The sequence below is a fragment of the Myotis davidii genome, unplaced genomic scaffold, assembly GCF_000327345.1.
Source record: "Myotis davidii unplaced genomic scaffold, ASM32734v1 scaffold362, whole genome shotgun sequence".
NCBI lineage: Eukaryota > Metazoa > Chordata > Mammalia > Chiroptera > Vespertilionidae > Myotis > Myotis davidii.
The window spans coordinates 3,405,515-3,426,313 of record NW_006297152.1 but is presented as its reverse complement, the minus strand read 5'-3'; positions in this window follow the sequence as shown (position 1 = coordinate 3,426,313).

Below are 20,799 nucleotides of genomic sequence, written 5' to 3'. Positions count from 1 at the left end.
GGGGTAAGTGGGCCGTTCCCCAAGGGGCTGGAAAGGCCTGGGAGCTGGAACCTTCCCCGCTCACGTCTCACCAGGCGGAGTTCTAGACTCACGGCTTTGCACAGCCTCTGATACAAGAAGCAAGAGTTCTTCTCCAGCACCACCGGAGAACTTGTAAGAAAATGCACAATGTCAACTCCCTCCCTCTCGGCCTCATCTACACACACACACACACATACACACACACACACACACACTATCAGGCCCCGGCCCCAAACCACTGAATCAAAAACTCTGGGAGTGGGGCCCAGCAATCTGTGTTTTCACGGCACTCCAGGTAATTCTGACACCTGCTGGAGTTTGAGAACCAAGTGTAAACTGTACCTTCCTGCAGGCAAGAAGCGGGGCCAAGGAGGGAGTGGGGAATGAAGAAAAGAAGGAAGAAAGGAATGGAGGGAGGGAGGAAGGGAGGAAGGGAGGAAGGAAGGAAGGAAGGAAGGAAGGAAGGAAGGAAGGAAGGAAGGAAGGAAGGAAGGAAGGAAGGAAAAAAACTTAGGGCAACCCAGGGCTGGGTTCCACGCTGTGTTCCCAGCCCTGAACTCCTGAAGACTTGATGAGCCAGTTCTTGCACCTTTAGGCTCAGTTCCTCTCCTTGACCACCTGGAAACAATTCATTGGAAGGAGCATCTGTTCTTTTCCCACAGCCACTATTTAGCTTGGCAACCTCTGCCAAGTGCGAACCAGCTTGGGCCGAAGGGCTACCACTCGTGTCTTCCTATTCTTAGCAGTTAGAGTTTCAATGACTCCTACTGACTTAACCTCCAAGGTCAAATGGTCTGTGCACACAAGGGCCAGGCCTGAGAGAGACTTTGAAGGCTCTTCCCTCCAAAGTTAATTCTCTAGGATGTTAACACAAAGATTTCTCACACCTTACACCCAATATCTCACACCCTGCAGTCCAGTCCATCCAGATATCCTCTCAATTCTACAGCTGACCCTTAAACAACATGGCTTTGAACCTCGAAGGTCCATTATTATGTAGTTGTTTTTCAATAAATATACAGTCAGACTTTGATATACCCAGGTTTCAAATTCCTCGATTTTGATATCCACGGGGATCCTGGAACCAATCCCCTGTGGATATTGAGCATTTAGGCCGCAGGGGTCCTCAGACTTTTTAAACAGGGGGCCAGTTCACTGTCCCTCAGACCGTTGGAGGGCCGGACTATAGTTTAAAAAAAACTATGAACAAATTCCTATGCACACTGCACATATCTTATTTTGAAGTAAAAAAACAAAACGGGAACAAATACAATATTTGTATTTACATGTGGCTCGTGGGCCGTAGTTTGAGGGCCCCTGAATTTAGGGAGTCAGAAGTCATCCATGAATTTTCTTTTGGGAGGGTTGATGCCCTAATTCCCTGTGTTGTTCAAAGGTCAACGGTACTTTCAAAATTCCTTCAATGTCCAATCATGTGTCATTCCCTCCACTGTGATCACCCACATAATTTCTCACCTGGATAATTACAATAGCCTCCTAATGCTTCTCCTTTCTTCAGAGAAAAAGCCACAAAGTCTATCACTGACAGTAGGCCCAAATTCTCCTCTACCCTCACCCAGGACAACTCTCCCCTTCCTCTCTCTGTTCCAGCCCTAGTGGCTGTTTTGCTCTGCTATGGCCACACCATGCTCTTCCCTTAGATATTCGCATGGTTCACTCTCTAAGTCTCGCTGATTTTAAATCTCCACTTAAATGATAACACCTCAGAGAGGCCTTCCTTGACCCCCTATTTAAACACCAGCCCTCATTTCTCTGCTCCTTACCCTTCATATTGCTATTGGTATCACGTAGCATCATCTGACATATATTTCTCTCTCTGTCTCCCCCTGCTGAGACAGAAACTCCATGAGGTCAGGGATTTTCTTTGTTGATGCTGTTTCTTTTGTTTGTTTTTCATTATTTATTTTTTCTTTAGGGGCAAGGATTTTTATTCATTAAAAATACATTGATGTATCTCAAAATGCCTCGAACAGCACCTGACACATAATAGGTACTCAGGAAATAACCACTGAATAAGTGAATGAGTGAAAAAACATGTGTAAGACTCTGGACTCAGTAAAAGCTGTGATCTCAATGACTAAAGAGCATTTCCAAATAGCTACAGACACAATGATTTAAACTATTCAATGTTCAATTCTTTTCTCAATATTGGCTCTAAGAATTAAGCACATCTCTTCAGAGCAGTTTTCTTTTATTAATAAATTGCTATAAGTGTGCCTCAGAATACTGCTTTATTATTATTATTATTATTATCATTATTAATAAAGAAAACTAATTTGGGTCTTCTGCCAGAATATAGTTTTAGCTTGTCACCTTTTGAGAGTAGGCTTGTCACTCTGAGAGTAGGCTGAGTGATCTGATTCATCATTCTTTGCTCATTTGCAGCATTCACAGATGGAACAGGGTACAAGGAAGGATTTGTATGGTGTAGTATTAACAAGCTTTGTAACCCAACAGTTCCGACTTCGAATCCTAACCTGATAACTTAATAACCATTGGACCTGGTCAAGTTGCTCAACTTACCTCTCTAAGTCTCCTTATCTATTAAATGGAGCTAATAACATCTCCTGAGCTGTTATCAAAATTAAATTTGATCAGGTCTATGAGGCACTCCTGGGGACATAGTGTTCAGTAAGTGGAAGCTAGGATTGTTATTATCAATAACAAGAGTGGTCAAAGAAGTAATATTTTAGAGAGAAGGAAATTTTAATTGGACCTTGAAAATCATTAAGAAAGAACATCTGTTCCCTTTTTTTACCCAAACAAATAAAGCACTTTTTCCCAATCGGTTTACAGAAAAAAAAATTAAGGAATTCATTATTTTAGTCGTCATATTTAACATTTGCAAATCCTATGTGGGCATCATTTTATTAATCACACACTAAAAATTAGTCTCCAAGCAATTCAATAACTTTATGAACCAGATTCAACTTCATAGGATTCAAATCAGCTAGTTTAGAAAATTTCCTAAGCAATGTTATATTTTCTATTAAAATATTCTTAAGACCATTTCTTTCAGGTAAATGACACATACTAAAATAATTGCCTTTTTAACATCTTCATTGAGATATATCCACATAACATGAAATTCACCCATTTAGGTTACATTTTTTAAAGGAAACAAATGAGTTAAATAGACATCTAGTATCTTTAAAATGTGTATTTTTGGATGCCCTTGCACGACATAGAACTATGAACCCCTTGGATACCCTGTTCTCATTGGAGTTAGTGACATCTGTCTATTTGGGCAGTTAGTGACCTTGTCTATTTAACTGCCCACAAAAGAGGTACAATCTCAAACTTTTTTGAACTTCCCCAAGCAGCTTGCACAGCCCCATAATATAGGAGTAGGAACTTTGCAAAAACGTGATTAATTGATAAGTACACTCGGTAAGTTACACAGTTATCTAATATAATCTTCACAGAAACCCACTAAGGTAGGCACTACCATCATCATCATTTTACAGAAGAGGAAACCAAGGTTATGAAGTTTAAAGGATTTATCTAAGATCACCTATAAGCTGGACTTATCTGACTCCAGAGCTCATCCTCTTAAGCACCATACTACTACTTTTATCTTAAATCTTGCTTTTGTTTATTTGCATAAGTACTCTAGGTTTTACTATAGAAAATTAGAAACTGTTGATAAGCAAAAAGAAAAAATGGGGAAAACCACCCAAGTCTCAATATCAATACAGTATCTTTAGATCATTCCAATTACCAATAATCCCAAGTTGGTTTAGATTCCTACAGATTTACATATGTTCAATTATAATTTATAATTATATATAAATTTAGTTACAATTATTTACAAAAAAATTCATACTATATATATTCTGTAATTTGTATCATAATTTTTTCATTTTGTATTTTTCCATTTAAATAAATATCTAGATCCAAGTCTATGGGGGTATAAATGCAACTTAATTCACTTATCTACCAGTAATGTATAGATGCCTTTTCCCATTCCTCAATCACATTCGACATTTTCATATCTTTTATAATTTTCTTATCATCATTATTTTCATTCCTTTTAATATTTGACAATTTGGGAATAGAAATAGGTATCACATTGTATTGTTTAATTTTGAAATTCTTAATGAGAAAGATTATTTTTTCTGTGCGTTTTCTGGCTATACATGTATGTTCCTTTGTGAGTTGACTGTTCTTGTACTTTTCCGTTCTATTGATTTCTTACTTTTAGTGATTTGGAAGAGCTTTCTATATATTAAAGACATTGACCCATTTACTGTGGCACACATTGCAAATTAAATACATTTTGCTTTTAAAACATACCTATGTTCTTTATTGAATTATCTTCTTAGAAAATTGTGCTAACCACAGAGAAAGTGTAAAATCAATTAAATTAGTCTGTGGTACCCTGCCATCTTTCTTAACACTCTCTACTTTGTACAGTTTCTAAAGAATGCCTCACCTTATCAACAATATCTTTTATAGGCTGTTGTACAAAGCAGGTTAACGTTTTAAAGTCATTTTATAATTTTTTTTTTAGTGAAGGTACTTCAATTACTAGCAAGACTGTTGTGATAATCTCATATGTTCTGTCTTTCTCAGGAGTGTAAGCTTTAGAACCTCCATTCTCATTTTGATACTAACTCGCCACATAATTTAGGGAAATAATATAAATTTTCTAAGCCTTATATTCCTTATCTTCAAAATAAATGTGAAAATTAGAGTATATATGTAATACATTGGATATGCATTACTATGCCTAGTACATATTTAACATTCTCGACATGAAGCTAGCATAACGAGAAGTAATAAATGAAAAGGTATCTATAACTGTTTAACTGTAACTATTTTATTAACATGTCCATGTTTGTTTGCCTTTTATTCTTATGCTTAGTATAGTACCTTTGTTTTGTGACCAGCAAATCACACTTTACAGGAGGGAAGGCATGAGGAACAATTTCAAAAAAGGAAAAATAGGTACCTATTATATTTAAGTGGTATATTTGGAAGACATAAAGTGTTTATTTTCATAATACAAACTATAGAAAACTAAACTGGATAAAATGTTTTCTAGGGATAACATATACAGACGGACTCCAACTTATGCTCATCGATGATTCTTGAGGGGAAGCTTTCAGGAGCTCTGGGGCTATGGGAAACTTTTATTAGGAAAAGATTTCTTCTGAAAAATTGAGAAACATTGCTTTTTCTCAACATACAATATGAATCATCACAATTTTATATAGATCTCTAGCGTTGCGTAAGACTTTAGACACAGAATCCATGTATTTTAGCAAAAACCATTGAAGGCTTAGAACTAAGGATGGCAAACTCTAGAACCAAAGGGGCACTGAGATGTGTAGATACCAATCTCCAAACCTGACAAAGACCAGATCAGTGCAGTTGCCCTTGTAAAAGTTATGACCATTTTATTGCCATAGATAAACAGACCCTACGGATTCCTCTGAAGGCAAGGCTCTGAACTACCTTGAATTGGGCAGTTAATTTAGTACCAGTGCACAAAGGGAAGAGTGCCACCTGCTGGACCAGCAATGATACTCCATGAGGGGGCAGGATTTATATGCTCATGAGGGACATGACACACAGCCTCTGGTCCAAATCAAATTCATATGCTTGCACTTAAATTAGTTTAACAGTCATTTAGCATTATTCAGCTATTTGTTACAAGTGTCTTATGCTCAGCTGACAAGTGACTTTACTCTTCCAAGAACAGACTTTTCCTGTTGAATTAATTTTGGGAGCTAGTTCTATTATTTTATAATCCAAGCTTATATCTACTGTTTATATCACATTTTGATGTTAATCATCATCTATTTTGTGAAGCACAGTCTTTTGATTAATTCTTCTTGGAGTTATAGTTCACTCTTTTTCTTATAGTGCAAGTCACCAACACATTAATTCTCCTAGTCAGGTATCAACAGCTGTGAAAAATAAGATACCAGCCCTAACCGGTTTGGCTCAGCAGATAGAGTGTCGGCCTGCAGACTCAAGGGTCCCAGATTCGATTCCGGTCAAGGGCATGTACCTTGGTTGCGGGCACATCCCCAGTAGAGGGTGTGCAAGAGGCAGCTGATCGATGTTTCTCTCTCATCGATGTTTCAAACTCTCTATCCCTCTCCCTTCCTCTCTGTAAAAAATCAATAAAATATATTTCAAAAATAATAAGATATCAGAGCTCTGACTTCTATTCTGATGTCTAGAATGGGGAGATGTAAGTATTGACAGGGAAACCTCAAGGGGTGCAGGAACACTAGGACTGGCCCATCAAGGTGGGAAAGGATATTATATCACTGACACTGAATGCCTGTACCTGATGATAAAAGTAAGGCAAGCTGACTTAGTTTTATCATTTCTTTTTTGTTCTCTACAGACAGTGCACCCCTTATTGCTTAAACCAAGGGTAGACCACTTGCACAGCATCCCCCAATATAACTCCAAATATTTCCAGTTACAAATGGTGTGGGCAGGTAGGGCAGAGATGTCCAGATATATCTGAAGTATGGTAGCAATCATCTCAGGTAGAAACTATAGTTTACCTTTAACCCTACTGTTTGGCTTATGTACCTATTTGCTTTGTTTACCAATAGACAGGTTATTTTGATTTTCTGAATTATATAAATCATCGCATTCGATTAAATACCTATTGATTGTAATGTGAATATCCCATTGGTTGTGGTCATACTGGTCTTAGAAAGCACATTTTCCTTTACCTGGGAAGGACAGCACAATTATCCCAAGGTCAGAGGGCTCCAGTTAACGTGTCCCTGTTGACTCAGTGTTCTGGAGACCCAAAACAAAAACTGTGATTTAGATAACATGCCTAAATTTAACCCAGGTTCCTCATTCCAGACCCGAGGGCTCTAGATAATGTGTTTCTGTCAAGAGACCCAAAACTATAATTAACATGCTGCTTCTGTAAACTGCTTTTTTGCAAACCAGGTTCCTCATTCCAAACCTTTGATGTAATCAATACCTTTGTGATTTTTGCCTATATAAGTCTGGCTTTTCAACTGTCTTATCACTATGAGATTTGGGGAATGGCCCCTCATAGTCCCGGATTGCAATAAATGTGACTCTTTAATTTGACTTCTTGAGGTGTCCTTCTGTGATTCGCGGGGTACATTACAACATATCTGCCTCGCATATGAGAAAAATATATAACCTCTTGTACATTGGTTTGATTCATTGTACCTGCTTAAAACTGTCTTCATCCACACTACCTTAAATTCCTTTTCTCATTTTGACCTTGTACCGATCTGCAGTTCATTTAGATTACAAATGATAAAGCTATCATAGTAAATACTTCAAGGTGAATCCATTTAATCAGATTACAGGCTCCTAAAATTTAGCTAAAAATCAGCTCATGGCAGGAACAGCAGTTTTGAAGGAGAAAAGCATAATCTAGGCCAGTGATGGCGAACCTATGACACGCGTGTCAGAGGTGACATACGAACTCATTATTTTGGTTGATTTTTCTTTGTTAAATGGCATTTAAATATATAAAATAAATATCAAAAATATAAATCTTTGTTTTAGTATGGTTGCAAATTTCAAAAAATTTCTATATGTGACCCGGCACCAGAGTTAAGTTAGGGTTTTTCAAAATGCTGACACGCCGAGCTCAAAAGGTTCGCCATCACTGCTCTAGGCGCATGAGAGCCTTTAAATACATTTGGTGAATCTGTTTCCAAACAGGCCAATCAGGATCTTGCCTGGGATTTCGCTATTTTAGCAATTGAAAAAGACTGTCTGTGGGCTTGCTAAGCTGGTAGGATATGAATGCTGAGCTGCTTAGTGGACATTTCTCCACCAGAAACAGAGCCTCTGATTGAAAGAAAGGAATTCTCTGATGACATTGTGTCAGTCCAGTCCTGGCTCGCCCAGTTATATGAAAGAATACATGCTCCCCTTTTTGTTATGTAAATTTGAATTGGATTTCTGTCTGCCCAACCAAAAACATTTTGACCAATAGAAGGCTTTAAATATAGGGTTTATATACAAGATTAAAACACTCTATAACTATCCTATATCCCTTTATATAATTGGTTAAAGCAAATGTAAGTAGACAATGCTTTCTATGAGTGATTTACAGCATATGCCAACAAACGGCAGTTAGCACAATCTATAACAATTCACTCTTCTTTTCTTAGTCATCTTTCATTCTCTGTAGTCAGTTCTGAAGGTAATTTCTTTTCATTCTAGACATTTGATTAAATATTGTCTCATTCCAATTCAGATTTTAAATCAGCTCAGATTTTAGCAAGAGAATTAGCAGTCCTTTGGCATATCATGACCTAAATGTATATAGCGTCCCTTATTAGTCTCATCTTATTCATTTTTTAAAAATTTAGATTCATGAAATTCACATTTTTATTTCAAGTCATGCTGTAATTAAATTAGGAAGCATGGCAGAGCTTGGATTAGAACTAAATCAGATTTGCAGAAACTCTGCAGCCTTAATAGCTAAGTTTTACATGGTTTTTATTAAAGTTATAGCCACATAAATTATATCACTTAATCCTAGAATTCTTGGAAATTAACTACTACAAGACCAATAACGTTAGCTTAGAGAGAGCCCAGCGTAGATAAACTAAATAGTATTGAGAAAGCTGCCCTGAAAGTGTAGTATCAGGAGAAAACCACCTGGAGAACAAGGTGGCATCGGCCTCCTGGGTTTTCTATGTTTATATGTTTGCTAAGGCTGATGCACTGTCATCTCCATGGCTATGACTTGGCCTCTGATGCCCAGAACAGCACCAGGCTTATGGTCAGCCCCACTCAAGAAAGGCTTGTTGAACGAACGAATGTTCTCCATAGACACCAGTCTTTGGTGTGACAAGACTTTTCCTGTCATTGCTATAAGGTTCTAAGACATGGTCATTGTGGTAGGCTAAACCAGAGGAATTTTTTTTTCAAGTTTAATATTGAAGAAAATGAGATCAGAAGAGGTAAAGTGACACCCCAAAACAGAGATGGAGTAATAAATCAGCTAACAAACATTTATGGAATACCCACTACTGGGTAAATGTGTGGCCCTGTCTCAGATAATGGGGGGCAGAGCAGAGTATCAGATAGCCAAAGTCTCTCCTTCCAAAGAGCTTATCTTCCAGTGGGGACACATGAATAAGTAATTTCAGGTCCTGATCATAGTATTGCTCTGTGTAAATACTAACATAGAAAGTTGTGGTGGAGAATGATGGAGGGTGGGGAGAGACGTAGCTGAATTAGTAGATAAAGCACAGGGCTCTCTAAGAACTCTCACATGAGCTGAGCCCGGAGTATGAGGACACATCTACACCAATGTATGGAGGAAGAATATTCCAAGTGTAAGTTCCTAGTGCTTGAGGCAAAGAAAAACAGCCATAGCACTTCAACTGGAATGAAGAGGAGAGAAAATGACAGAGAAGAAGTTAGGTAGGCAGGTACCACACACTGTAGAGCCCTGTGTATCAGGAAAAGGAATTGGGTTTTATTACAGAGGGTGATTAGACACCATTTAAAAGGTTTTGAGAAGAGGAGTCATATAGCCCACTTTTCATTCTAGGAAAATCACAAAGACTACTGTGTGGAGAATGGACTAGAATGAGAAAGAGAGGAGGTTCTGAGGCTGACTGGAAGACTGTCCTAGTAATCCAGGCTAGATGGTGGTCACTTGGACTAAGGTATAGCAGTAACTGGATTCAAGACTTGTTTTGTAAGTATCTGTAGGACTTTCTGATGGGCTGTGGCCAGAGCATCATTGGTTAGAGCATCATTCTGATACACCAAGGACTTTCTGCTGGATGCATGTGAGCATTTAGGAAAATGAAGATACCACTTACAGTCATGGAAGCAACTCTGGGAAGAGCGAATTGGGAGAATAGGAGAAATGATTCATTCTCCTTCGGACATGTTAAGTTTGAGAGTTCAGGTAGAAAAGAGGGGAGAACTGAGTTCAGAGCGTGGAGCACTGCAAGAGGTCTGCTGAGGGAGGAGAATCCAGAGTCTGACTTCACAGATGTCTACGCAGGGGACCTTAATAAGAAGTGTTTCTTATCAATGTGGGAATGGGAGAATAAAAGTCTGACTGAAGTTGAAGGAGGAGAGAAGAGGAGGTGAGGACAAAAAGTAGCTTTCAGAAACTTTTCCCACTATGTGAGAAAGAAAAATGGAGTGGTGGTTGGAAGCAGATGGGGGACCCAGAGAGATATGTAGGCTGCTAATAGAAACAATCCAGGAGAGGGGAAGAAATGGGAGATGAAGGAGAGCAAGGTAATAATGAAGGAACACAGCCACGTGGAAGGATTGGACTTTGGCCTTGATAGAAGAAGGATGCATCTTCCCTAACTCAAAGGCAAGACAGGGACCCGGATTCAGATGCAGGTGGGCTGCAGGATTTGGTAAGGAGTTGAATCCAATTTTCCCAAATTCTACTCCAGAGTGAAAAGTAACCACATAGCCTCCGTTAGAATCATGAAGCCGTATTTGTTGTCCTGGACACAATCGCTTTTGAAAGATGTGATTTGGTTGATTTATAGTGTGAAAATATTCTGCAAACCTGGTCATCTAGCTTTAGTGGTACACAAATGTCATTATCTAATTAAATGAAGTCTTATTGCACTAAGCTTGTTTTGAGTGCACAGCCCTCATTTTTCAGTTTGAATCAAGAATGAAGTCAATAGCCCAGCCAGTGTCGACCTATGAACCAGGAGGTTATGGTTCAATTTCTGGTCAGGGCACAAGCCCAGTTGCGGGCTCCGTCCCCAGTGTGACACATGCAGGAGGCAGCCAATCAAGGATTCTCTCTTGTCATTGATGTTTCTATCTCTGTCCCCCTCTCCCTTTCTCTCTGAAATCAATACCAAAACATATTTTTAAAAATAATAATGAACACACTGAAAAGTGGAAAGAAGCAGGGTCTTAGAAGTCATTGTTGAGCCGCTGAATTAACTCTCTGATGACCTTACACCTAATTTTTTTGTGAGTTAATACATTCATTGAATTCTAAAGCTGTTTTTTGTTGACTTCTGTCACTTATCACTGACAGCATTTTAACTGGTATGGTATTTTATTGCAACAACTGGTAGCCATCTGGAAAAAAAGACCCTCAAACATAACATAAAAATAGATTCCTGATAGATGAAAATATAATTTAAAAAGTACTGTTCAAAGCTATGGGAAAATTCTTCTATAATCTTAAATTAGCGAAAGCAGTTCCAAGTACAACACAAAAGAGTTGAGGCTCCATCTGGATGGAATAATTGTTGAATAAACCATGATACTTTAAGACATGTTGCCATGTTTATGTGGGGGAAAAAGAGGATACCAAACACATACACACTATATATACGTTGTATAAGACTATGGCTCTGTGTCCATTGGGTTCTTTTTGTTTTACTATGAAATTTCTTACATATTTGATTTTTTAAAGATGTCAATTTTATTATCAATATGAGGGCAACATAAAGAAACCCTGGAGAAACTATAAGGATAGATTGATAATCCATATAAATATTTAAAATTCTTCATTTAAAAAGAGTATTACAAGACAAAAGACAAATTAAATGTTGGGAAAAAAAATGGCAATTTAAACCAGAGATGAAAGGCTAATTTCCCCACTATATCAAGGAGTCCTTTATATCTATTAAAAAACACCACCACCAAAATAGAAACTGACAAAGGATATTAATAAGTATGTTGGCAAACAAATGGCTCTTAAATATAGAAAAAAAATGCTCAATTTACTCATAAAAAGAGGACTTCACATTAAAGCAGTACTGAAATATTATTTCTTGGATCACATCTTCCGTTAGGAAAAGTGTGGGAAACAGGCCATCGGAGACATAGCTGGCCACAGCGTAAATTGATACAGCTGAGGAGTAATTTGCATATCCATCAACATTAAAAATGTGCATCCTTTTTGAGGAAGCAATTCTGCTTCAGGAATGTATCCTATAGAATTATGTGTACACTTGTAAAATGACCTTTATACAAGGTCATTCTTCTTGCATTACTTGTGAAAAGATGTTTTACTGTTCTCAAAACAATTATAGTCTTTATTCCTAACCCTGGCTTGAGAAAAAAAGAGAGCTTGTCAATAATAGATGAATATGAGCATGACTCCTGTGGTCTTTCTTTTGGATGTGCCTGACTGACAGGTTTCTCAGGAGATGAAGGCAACCACTTTCTTAGAATCCTAGGTTCATGGTTTGGCCTTGGCTCAAGGAGAGAAAATGATGCAGAACCATTAACAGAATAGCCTGCTGAGCCACTGGAGACAAGAATGCCCAGTAAAGATTCTCTAGTCTGGGTAGCCCTCAACAGCAGAATTGCCTTGAATTCGTTGCTTGTAGCCCAGGGAGGAAAGCAAATAGTCTCTACCTTATCAGAGTCAAAACCATAACAGACAGGGGAGAGATTTCACTAAATTAAGGACACTTCGTAGTGGCAATTAAGTACATTGCTTCGCACATCAAAAAAGCACTCAAATAGCTATTTAATTTGCTGCACTTAACACATTATAAGACTATTAAATATATGAAAAGCTTTAGCACTAAACCATGTCCCCTCCAAGCACAAAATTCACTACACAGATCTAATGCTATTTCTCCAATAAATGTCAGAGTTGAAATAATCCGTTTTCTCAAAATTGTCCAAGAGTCATTTTTCACTCTAGTGCCCTTGGACCTTGCATCTCCATTTTCTGTTTTTCATCTTCTGGAGCCTGGCTTGAATTACTATTTGATGAAAATGGCGAGCTGCAGATTTTTCACTTCACATCTAACAGTACCCTCAGTGAGGATGACAGCCGGTATATATAACTATGCAAATTGTATTACTATATTATATTAATTGTGATGAGTCCAGAGTAGCTAGGTAATTACAGATCAGGGTCACTAGCCTATCTACCAAGAACATGCTGAATAATAAAATAGGTACCACTTATTAGCCATCTATCACGTCTAGTAATTTCAGATGCATGTGCTTTGAGCCTTGCAGCCTGGCTGCAGGTGAGTCTATGCAACCCTATTTTATAGTTTAGCAAATGAGGTTGTCCCTTACCACCAAATTAAACAACTACAAAGTGACAGAACTTGATAGAAAGTCTATTTTTTTCTGACTAAAAAGGCTATGCTCTTAATGCACTGAGGTTTTGTCACGCACTACTGCTTTTCATTTTAATATACACATTTGCACTCGGTGTTTTTTTATCTGAAACTAGGAATTAAGGCCATTTTCTTGATACTGTGGCTCAGTGAGCGGAATGGATATAATGAAGGGAGCATTTCATTGCAAGAAAACATGCCATGAGTTTTAAGTAATTTTAATACTTCCAAGACACATTTAAATTATTTTTCAAATCACAACTTTATGTTTTAGTTGATAAACTATGCAAATTTTTCAGACATTACTTATTGAAGTCTGGCAGGTTTTAATTCCCCCCCACCCCCAAACATAAAGAAATATACAAAATAATTTTTTAAACTCATTTCTTAATCATTAGTATTAAGAAAAATTTTAGTTTTTATCATCACATAATTTGTAATGGACAGAAAATATTCCTCAGGTATTAGAAAATGTGTGTTCAGAAGCATACATCCTTTCATTTATTTTTTTATAATATCTATGTGAAGTAGGCGCTGTTATCCCTACTTTAGAGATGAAAAATTTGAGGCTAGGAGATTTGAAAGTCACATAGCAAGCATTTGATTAAATTGGGGTGTTTTACGCATTATTTCAGAATATGGGGAAATGCTTACAATATAATGAGATTTAAACTATATACTGGTAAAAAAAATTGCAATTGTAGATAATTCAAAAAGGCCTATAACCTATGGGTATAAGTATATCAGCCCAACTTTTCTTTCTCATTAGCCCCTCGCTGTGTCTCCCCAGTCTTCCCCCAGGCATTCCATTCCCACAGCATCCAAGTTACTCCTGGTGTCACCTTGTCCAGAGCAATTGGGTTGAAATTTCTTCAGCCTCCAAGATCAGTCCTATTATAAAACTAGAGGTCTGGTGCACGAAATTCGTGCACTCGGCGGCGGGGAGGGGCTCCCTCAGCCCGCCCTGCACCCTCATGCAGTCTGGGAGCCATCAGGTGGACATCTTAGCACTGCTGCAGAGGCGGGAGAGGCTCCTGCCACCACCCCTGAGCTTGCCAGCCATGAGGGCTCAGGGCTTCTGGCTGAGCAGAGCTCCCTCTGTTGGAGCGCACTGACCACCAGGGGGCAGCTCCTGCATTGAGCGTCTGCCCCCTGGTGATAAGTGCACATCATAGCAACCTGTCATTCTGCTGTTATATTTGCATGTTAGCCTTTTATTATATAGGATGTGGTCTGAAATGTTCTGCACTTCCTGGCTTTGTCACTGAACCAACACTAAAATATTCTCTAACTGTCCATGGAGAAGCAATGTTGCCTGACTTCTACTAACTTTGCTAGTAATTTTTCTCTCCTTTCATTGTTTTTGGGGGGGCCATATGTACCTCAAAATCAACATCTTATTATATGTGGCCCTATTTTTAAATTTTCTTTCTAGGTATATAGTAAGTAGTCATATTTCCTTGCCATTTATTGACTGACTTGTTTACCGATAGTGACTTCATCTCTTTAATCTATACTAATAAAAGGGTATTATGCTAATTAGACCAGGAGACCTTCCTGACAAAGCCATGGGGGAGTTAGGGGCGATCAGGCAGGCAGACAGGTGAGCAGTTAGGAGCCAGAGGTCCCAGATTGCGAGAGGGATCCCCACAGGGATTGGGCCTAAACTGGCAGTCAGACATCCCCTGAGGGGTCCCCAATTGGAGAGGGTGCAGGCCGGGCTGAGGGACACCCTCCTCCCCCACTCCCCCTTCCTGTGCATGAATTTCATGCACCGGGCCACTAGTTAGATTATAAATTCCTTAGGAGAAGAGGCTAGGGTTTTTTCTTGAGCATTCCCTATAGAGTTATAGTATAAATTTACCATAAGCATACAGTATGAACTCAGGAAATTTATCAATGCAGTCTCAAAAATTCAATAAGGAATAAATCATGGAATAGATAACTTCGACTCAGCAAGAAATTCTTTGACCCTTATAGGGTGGGACCTTATGTGTGGTTCCCCATTGATCCCCACACCACCATGATCCAGTCCGGCCAAAAATAGTGGCAATTTGTTCTGGGCTCTGCTGACCTGGCAAATTCCTCCCCCATTTGGGCCGCTGTGGCTGCCGAACCTGAGACATGCTTCCTTAAGGAAAAAGGCAGGTGGAGGCACTGGGGTGCTGTAGTCAACATGTACTGCCCTGTATCCTGGGTCAATTGTATGTGTATTCTTTCTTAAGTGAAAATGAAAATAATCTCGCCCTAGCCAGTTTGGCTCAGTGGATAGAGCATTGGCCTGCAGTTGGATTCTGTTCAAGTGCACATGCTCGGGTTGCAGGCTCAATCCCCAGTGGGGGGCATGCAGGAGGCAGTCAATCAGTGATTCTCTCTCATCATTGATGTTTCTATCTCTCTCTCCCTCTCCCTTCCTCTCTGAAATCAATCAACATATGTTAAAAAATAATCATCTCAACCAACTTGTCATTCTCACCAAGACTTAAACCTGGATCAGCCTTTGTGGTCTGACCTAGCTCGTCAGGTACGACTTTTATAAGACCTTTGTATGCATTTCATCTAATCCTCACAAAACAAGGAATGATGTAGCAAAGGCACTTAGTGCTCACCAATGACTACATAACCTCCTCTACATTTCCTAGCCTCCCTTGCAGAGAGATTGGGGCCATATGACTAGTTCTTGCCCATGAATTGAATAGCAATCTCATTTGTTTCTTTCAAGCCAAGGAAATGAAAAGCTGGTACGCCTCCCCCATGTCCATCCCTCTTCCTGCTATAACGATCTTGGATTAGAAGCTATTAGTCACAATAGGGAGGACAGTTACCACAGCCACAGGGAAATCTATGAGAGCAAAAAAACATAATTTCATTGTGTGAAACCACTGAGGAGTTAGAAATTATTACTGTGGCATAGCCTATCCTGTCCTGATTGACATGGACATTATTCAGAAAATATAATAACTAGTACCAAATGGACACTGACCTATCAGGATGAGTGCAATGACCGACCAGAATAGACATTGGCTATCAATAACACGCATGGCCATATGAATCCAGGCCAATTGAACATCCCAGAAAACAACCCTACAAATGTATCCCAATTTTATGCTTGATGAAATGGAACTTCACAGAGGGCCAAGGAGCCTGCCTAAAATCAATACTTGTGATAGTCAATCCAGCTCTGTTTGATACAAAGCCCACACACAGTCTTTCCAGCTCAACACTCTGTGTTTTCTACTTGTTGAATATGTCTGAGTGACCTCAACACCTTATCAAAAGTTAGGCTGCAATAGAACTATCCAAATAGCTCAATTGTTTATCTAAACCATGGCAGTACGGCCCAATAGCATAAGTTTATTATTGTTGAGTGTTTTTTAACTTGCACCCACTCTTGTTTCTGTAAAGAATGTCAGTAATATATCTTGCCTTTTCTTTTAATTTTTCCTTCTGTCATTATTTGTCATTAACCCTGAACTGTGTTTTTTTTTTAAGTTGGTACACCCAACTTTATGAGGTAATAAATATTTAAAAGGCAAGAGAAGGTTAAATTGGATTAAATGTTTGGCTTTTGGCATAGTTCTTTTGCTCCTGCTGCTCTTTTTCCTTTTTCTGCTGCTCATTCTTTATTTAAATTCATAAGTCTCTTTTCTCCATGATGGGATAATCATCTCCACAGCAACTATTCTATCACAAAGGACGATGCCTGTGAGTGAGAAGTGATCAGCAGGAGCTGAGCAACACTGAAGCAGCAGAGATTCTATTTTCATACAAATATCTCTAATTATAATAAGCTAAGGAAGAAATACATCATTCTTCCCCTCACCGCCTCCTCCAATACAAGCAGAGCTATCGCTACATAGTTTCTCACAAAAATAGGGTACCTTCGGCTACAGACAGACTTAATAAGAGCATATCCCTATGTAGAGATGATCACCACTTCTTATTGCAAGGCATGCAAGACCTTACTGAAGGATCAGGGATAATACAATGAATATCACATTAAGAGAAATGGACTACAGGCTACTAGATAATTGCTCAGGGCCTACAAGCTCACCTGATGCTCCTAGAGAAAATTTCATAAGCCTCTACATCTAGTTTCTGACATGGCTACATGTGCAGAAGCTAGCTTTACCCCTAGAAGCCCAGTTATCCTTAGGCACAGTGCCTAAGGCCCATAATACTTTTAGGGACCCATGAACATGTGGTACAATGGATACAATTATAATAAATATGTGTAAATTATAATAATGAATCGAGCCTGGATTATATGTCACAATCATAAAATAAAATGTGTATATGTGTATAGAGCAGAATAATGAAATAAAAAATAGATCCACACATACTATACAGTCAATTGAGTATTTACCAAGGTGCCAAGTCAATTCAATGGGACAGGGTAGTCTTTTAAACATAATGGTGTTGGAACAACTGGGAAAATGTATGAAAAAAAAATAAAACCTTGAGTATTTTCTTTGGCAGCACATACTACAATTGGAATGATACAGAAAAGAATAGTATGGCCTTTGTACAGGGATGATATGCAAATTCATGAAGCAGTCCATATTTTTCAGAAAGTTGATCTTACATGTTCTCACCACACAAAAAATAGTAACTATGTGAGGTGATGGAAATGTTAATTAGCTTGATTGTGTTACTATCTTTATAATGTTTACATACATTTTTAATTAGACCAATCTGATTAAATAATAAGCAAAAACCTTAACAGACACCAAGAAGATACACAGTTGGCAACTAAGTATGAAAATATGATCAATATCAATGTCATTAAGCAATTGCAAATTAAAACAATAATGAGATACCAATGCCACCTATTAGAATGACCACCTAAATGTTGGTGAGGGTGTGAAGCAACAGGAATTCTCACTCATTGCTCATGGGCATGCAAAATGGTACAGTCACTTGAGAAGGCTGTTTGACAGTTTCTTACAAAACTAACATCTTCTACCATATGATCAAGCAATCGTACTCTTTGATATTTACTTTAAATGAGTTGAAAGGTTATGTCCACACAAAAACCTGCACATGGATGTTTATAGCAGCTTTATTCATTAATTGCAAAAACATGGAAGCAACCAAGATGTCCTTCAGTAGGTGAATGGATAAATAAACTCTGGTATATCCGGACAATAGAATGTTATTCAGCGCTCAAAAGAAATGAGCTGTCAAGCCTTGAGAAGACATGCATACGACTTAAATGCATACGACTAAATGAAAGAAACCAATCTGAAAAGGCTACATATTATATGATTCCAACTATATAGCATTCTGGAAAAGGCAAAACTGCAGAGACAGTACATCAATGGTTGTCAGGGATTTGGGGGAGGGAGGGATGAATACGGAGAACACAGAGGAAATCTAGGGCATTGAAACTACAACATATAAAGAACGCCTACAAATCAAAAACAAAAGGAAAAAAACCACACAATTAAAACATAGGCAAAAGACTTGGCCAGACATTTCACAAAAGTAGACATACAAGTGGCTAATAAGCACATGAAAAGGCACTCAACATTATTAGTCATCAGGGAAATATTAAAACCACATTGAAATTCCACTTCACACCCACTAAAATGGCTAAAACTAAGAAGACTGACAACATCAATTGTTGCTGAATGTGTAGCGCAGTGAACTGTCACACACTGCTGGTGGGTGTATAACATGATACAGCCTCTTTGCATTATTGGGAGCTTTTAATAAAATTACACCCTCCTAATGACTGAGCAGTTCCACTCCTGGCTTATCCAAAAGAATGAAAATATATATTCACAAAAATGTAACCAAGAATGTTAATGGCAGCTTTATTTCTAACAACCAAACACTGGAAACAAATACAAATGCCTGTCAACAAGATTATGGATTTTTTTTTAAAAAAGTACATTTATACAAAGGAATATTAATCCATGTTAAAGGGAAGGAACTACTAATACCACAATATGAATGAATCTCTAAACCATTGCACAGAGTAAGCAAATCAGACAGAAAATAACACTTACTGTTTAATTCCATTTATGTGACTTCAAGAGCAGACAAACTCACTGATGATGACAGAAATTGGAATAAAATTGCCTATTTGGGAAGGCAGAGTGACTGAAGGGGGACATGAAGGGACTTGCTAGCGGTGGTGGAAGTGTCTTATGTCTTGATTGGGCATTGGTTACATGAATAAACACACTTGTCAAGACTAATCCAATTATATACTTAGCATATATTGCATTTTGTTGCATGTAAATTTAACTTTTATAGAAAGAAAGGTCACCAGATAATTACCTTCCGCTGGTTAAGCAAGACATATCATTTATGCATCTTTTTCATTTTCTTTCCCCCTATGCCTAGAAGAGTATTCGGAACACAATGAGTGCTCAATAGATGTCTGAGAAAAGTTAATCAAATGAACCAATTGCTTAGGCAGTTATAGGCATACAATGAGACATTCACGTAGCTTCTTTTAGGCATGTGTTGAATTTCCTTACACAGAAAGGAGCCTTCCTTCTGTGCTTTTCATAGATTGTCAATGACTGCTCTAGTTTCGAGCAAAGTAACTCTCTTTGGCAGTCAATCTACATGTAAGTGTACACATGTGCGTGTCTCCTTTGTATAATCAATTGTTTTGGGTTGTTCTCCTGTGATATAACTGTTTAAATGGACTAATCATTTTGAAAAAAAAAATTGTCTTATCACATAAATGTATAGTAAAAATAAACTGAAAACTAAACCACAAGTACTTTTGAGAAAGATATCTTTGCTCAATTAATTAATGCTTTTCAAGATAATTTCCCCTCAAAAATAGAGGAATGCCTGCAGTTACTCCATATTGTGTATTTTTTGTTCCAAGACTGTTTCCAAACTAAAACATTTATTATGAGAAATATTTCTTCCACTAATAATTTTAAAGTTTTGAAAAATAAAAAATTATATATTTATAGATTGGTAATTTATGTTATGCTAATGTGAAAAAAATCTTTTTTTTTTCTTAAATGTACATCCTTAAAATAAAGTAACTTTTAGTATCTATATATATAAGCCCAAGCGACCATTATGACTGAACAACTGGGACAACCAGAATGACTGGACGACTGGCCGGTAGCTATGATGTGCACTGACCCAAACCTTGCTGCTGGTGCCCTGACAGCCCTGAATCTGGTTCACCCGCACCCAGACCCAGACAGGGGGGAAAAGGGAGCCCAATTCTTGGTGGAATCAACTGTTGGTTAGCTTGCTGCTGGGGGCAACCTCTGCAGTCCCTCCCCCGAGCCAGCTACCTGCCCCCCCATTGGCCCTGATCGCTGGCCAGGCTGAGGGACCCCACCCGTGCACGAATTCATGCACCGGGCCTCTAGTAATTTTATAAGTTAAAAAAAAGAATTAGTATTGATCATCAATCAAAGCCATCTTTGAATAAACATGAAACTTTGCTGTTCTTACAAAGGGATGACATAGCAGATCTGGAAGAAGCTAAGAAGTTGCTAAGGGAAGCTGTTGTTCTTCCCATGTGGATGCCTGACTTCTTCAAAGGGATTAGAAGGCCCTGGAAGGTGAGAATTTATTAAAATGACAGGTATGAAAATGCTGCTTGCACGATAATGAAAGACAGCATTGTAGTTTCTATATGTGTTTATTAACTCAGTTTGTAAAGGTTGGGGGAAGTTTGTATTTTTCA